The sequence below is a fragment of the Chrysochloris asiatica genome, unplaced genomic scaffold (genome assembly GCF_000296735.1).
Source record: "Chrysochloris asiatica unplaced genomic scaffold, ChrAsi1.0 scaffold00170, whole genome shotgun sequence".
Classification (NCBI taxonomy): Eukaryota; Metazoa; Chordata; class Mammalia; order Afrosoricida; family Chrysochloridae; genus Chrysochloris; species Chrysochloris asiatica.
The window spans coordinates 4,527,755-4,532,640 of NW_006408688.1; positions in this window are offsets into that span (position 1 = coordinate 4,527,755).

The window sequence follows — 4,886 nt, forward strand, 5'->3', positions numbered from 1 at the left end:
ATTTTCAATAACTTCATATGCATGCGAAAGCTGGACAGTAAATAAGGAAGACCATAGAAGAACTGATGCTTTTGAGTTATGGTGTTGGAGGAGAATATTGAAAGTACCATGGGCTGCCAAAAGAACAAACAGTTCTGTTTTGGAAGAAGTTCAGTCAGAGCTCTCCTTGGAGGCCAAGATGGACAAACTTCATCTCTCATGTTTCAGACATATTGTTAGGAGGGACCAATTTCTGGAGAAGGATATCATGTTTAGTAAGGTGGAGGATCAGTGAAAAAGAGGAAGACCCCAATGATATGGATTGTTGTTGTTGTTAGGTGCCTTCAAGTCGGTACCGACTCATAGCGACCCTATGCACAACAGAATGAAACACTGCCAGGTCCTGGGCCAACCTCACAATTGTTGCCACGCTTGAGCCGATTGATGTTGCCACTTTGCCAATCCATCTCACTGGGGATCTTCCTCAGGCATACATAATAATTTAAACAACCAAAGGACATATTCTGCTAGCCTGCCTCCTGGCCACCAGTTCTCAGTCCCTGTCTTTCCATGAATCTAGAGTCCTAAGTTGCTTGCTCTCTCTCTCCATGTCCTCATCTCTGCCTCGGTCTCTGGTGTCCCTGCTTCTCTGGATGTTGTTGTTGTCAGGTGCCATAGAGTCGGAACCGACTCATAGCGACCCCATGCACAGCAGAACGAAACAATGTCCGATCCTGGGCCAACCTCACTACCGCTGCCACACCCGAGTCCATCAATGATGCCACCTGGCTGATCCATCTCATTGGGGGTCTTCCTCTTTTTCTCTGACCCTCCACCCTACCCAGCATGACATCCTTCTCCAGCGATTGTTTCCTCCGGATAATATGTCCAAAGTAGGAGAGACGAAGTTTAGCCATCCTGGCCTCCAAGGAGCACTCTGGCTGCACTTCCTCCAAAACAGATTTATTGGTTCTTTTGGCAGTCCATGGCACTTTCAGTACTCTCCTCCAACACCACAACTCAAAGGCATCAATTCTTCTACGATCCTCCTTATTCATTGTCCAGCTTTCGCATCCATATGAGGCTATTGAAAACACAATGGCCTGGGTCAGGCACACCCTAGTCCTCAAGCTGACATCTCTACTCTTCAACACTTTAAAAAGTTCCTGTGCAGCAGATTTGCCCAGTGCAATACATCGTCTGATCTCTTGACTGCTACTTCCGCGAGTGTTGATAGTTGATCCAAGAAGAATGAAGTCCTTGACAACTTCAATCTTTTCTCCATTGATAAGAATGTTGTTTATTGGTCCAGTGGTGAAAATTTTTGTTTTCTTGACATTGAGATGTAATCCATATCGAAGGCTGTGCTCTTTAATCTTCATAAGTAAATGTTTCAAGTCCTCTTCACTCTCAGCGATCAAGGTCGTATCATCTGCATATCACAGGTTGTTAATGAGTCTTCCTCCAATCCTGATGCCACGTTTTTCTTCATAGAACCCAGCTTCTCGTATTATTTGCTCAGCATACAGGTTGAATAAGTATGGTGAAAGAATACAACCCTGTCTCACACCTTTCCCAATTTTAAAACATTCAGTGTTCCCATGTTCTGTTCGAAAACTGCTTCTTAATCTAGGTACAGATTTCTTAGAAGTACAATTAAGTGTTCTGGAATACTCATACTTCTCAATGTTGTCCATAGCTTGTCATGATCCACACAATCGAAAGCCTTTGCGTAGTCAATAAAGCACAGGTAAACATCCTTCTGATATTCTCTGCTTCTCTGGATAGGGTCCCTCATTCTGCATGTGCGCTTCTCCCTTCATGATCCTAGGATCCTCTGTTTCTGGACTGTAAGATGAACTACTCTCCTGTTTTTGCTAAATAAAAAAAAAAAAAAAAAAAAAAACACAAAAAAAAACCTTCTACCTTTACAGTTGTGACAGTCACAATTAGTCATGATAACAATTATTCACAAGAAGCACAAGTAGGAAAAAAAAACAACTATGAAACAAAAAATAACTCACAAAACCTGACAATTCATCTTGAATAGGATAGTGAAATCAACTATGTTTAACTATAAGAGAATTTCACTGCACAGAACTAATTGAAGAACAATTTTATATTTTAAAAAGTAAGCCCTTTATAAAGCCAATTTATATATGACTGTTTGAGATTTTGTTTAGGATGTACATAGCTCATCTTCAAGAGAAAAACAGACAATATAACACTCCAAAAAAAAAATTTTAATTAAAACCATTAATTCTAACTTGCCTGTTTATTTTTCCTATTTCTGTCTTATTTCATTTCTTGATACTGTTGTTAAGTGCTGTTGTGTTATTCTGAACCACAATGATAGGGTTTCTGAAGAGAGTCTGGTGGCTTTGAGCTGTTGACTTTGTGGTTTGTTTTCTGAAAAAAGCTACTTGCAATGAATAATTCCTTATTCTTGAAAATTCTATCATTTGATCTTCACCAATTATTTCTATCACCAAGATCCTCCTTTCCAACTACTGATCTTTCCTCTTTACTTATAACTTTTGCATTCCAATCTCAAGTAATTATTAGTGCATCTAGATTGCATGTTTGTTCAATTTCAGAGAGAAGAATTTGGTAGAATCCTTCAATTTCATCATTACTGCCTTTAGTGGCTTGTACATAAATTTATATAATAGTGGTATTAACTGGTCTTCTTTGAAGGCATATGGATATTATCTCATCACAGACAGCACTATACTTAAAGATACTTCTTCAAATGCTCTTTTTGATAATGAATACAATGTTATTTCTCTTGAGTAGTTTTTTCCTGGCATAGTAAATGGTGTAATTGTCTGATTCAAGAGGGCCAATATCATTTCAGCTCACTAACCCTAGGATATCAATCTATGTGTTCCATTTCATTTCTGATAACTTCAAATTTTCCTAGCCTCATACTTTGTATATTCCAGGTTCCAATTATTAATGGATATTTGCAGCTGTTTATTTTCATTTTGAGTTATTCCCCATCAGCAAATGAAGGTCCCAAAAGCTTTACTTCATCCATATCATTAAAGTGAACTCTAGTTTGAGAAAGCAGCTCCTCCCAAATTGTATTTATAGTGCCTGCCAACCCAATGGACTTAGTTTTTGGTACTATATCATGCAATGTTTTCCTGCTACTCATACAGGTTTCAATGGCTAACCATTCAGAAATGATTTACCTCTCCTCCTCTCCTTCTACCTAGTCTATCTTAATTCTGAAGATCCACTGAAACTTACCCACTATGGGTGACTCTGCTGGTATTTAACATACCAGTGCCTTCCAACATCACAGCAACACACAAGCCACTAATTTATGACAAACAGACAGACAAGTGGTGGTTAGTAACTATATTTCTCATGTTTGTAATTATATTTCTCTTAATTTTACATCTACTAAGATTTTTGGGAAGAAATTAATCTCTCACTTGGTGGTATTTGCCAGATGCCTATCCATGGAATACAAGAAGTAATCACATCCCACCCACCAGTTTAACAGCTTGAGTTCACAAAATATGAGGCAGCTTCTTGATGGCAGAAGACAAACAAATACAAACTTAATGGACATTAGTGAAGTTAGAGGAAAAGCATGTTTAATTAATTACATCAATTCTTCTTTATAACTTGAAGTCAAAGAATTGATAAATAGGAAGGGGGAATAAAAGATAAAAGAAACTTAACTTAGCACCAAACAATGTCAAATCAACTTGTTGAAGAGGTTGTAAAAATGATGCTACTTTTCTGTCTAAAGATGTGATTCTTAAATCTCTCAAAATACATTTCTAAATTTAGTTTACGATCTCTAATGTTAATTTAAAAATGCATCTTTTGAAGTCCAACTATAAGAAAAATTAAAGATCTCCTTGTGTAGAACTTCATTTTTATGAGTTTTATCACCCAGTAGCTAAGCAGAGTATTTAAGCTAACCAGAAGAGGCCCAAGCCATAATTTGCATTTCTTGACAGAAATTTATCACCAACATGGAGAATTATGTTTCCAAAAAGTAGTGCCCTTTCAAACTAGTTAGAAGATCAAGATTTTATAAAGGGCATGGGGTTAGCAGGAAAGGAAAGGGGATCAATATGCTAGCATTAAATATATACTGTTGTTGTTGTTGTTGTTAAGTGCAGTGGAGTCGGTTCCGACCCATAGCGACCCTGTACAGGGTTTCCGAGGGTATAAATCTTTACGGGAGTAGAAACCCTCATCTTTCTCCCGCGGAGCGGCTGATAGTTTTGAACCGCTGACCTTAAGGTTCGCAGCCTGATTTGTAACCATTACGCTAATATATAATAGGCAGCATTTATTCCTAAAAGTAACCTGATTTGTCAACACTGTAAACCTACTCTGGTGGGTAGGCTTTCTTCAGAATCAACTTTAAATTTTCAATCAACGTTGCTACAACCACCCAGTCTATTGAGTTAAATTATACCACACAGATTAATCAGTTGAATTTTATTTAAAAACATTTTTAAGCTTGTCCATATTAATTTTAAATTAATTTTCTTTTACTTTGTGTATGTCATCACTTTGTTTTCAAAATGTTTTGCAATATAAATGTTCCAGATTAAAGGAGATTGCATAGGCAGGACAAGTAAAGACAAAGGATGATCTTGAATTGGATTCAGAAACATAAAAAATGCTAAAAATTATTTTATTTGAACAAATGACAATGTTTGAATGTGTATTATATATTGTTGTTGTTGTTGTTGTTAGGTGCCATCGAGTCGGTATTGACACCTTATATACAGCAAAATGAAACACTGCCCTATCTTGGGCCAACCTCAATAGTGTTGGCACGCTTGAGTCCATCGATGCTGCCACTTGGCCAATCCATCTCATTGGGGGTCTTCCTCTTTTTCTCTGACACTCCACCTTACCAAACATGATAT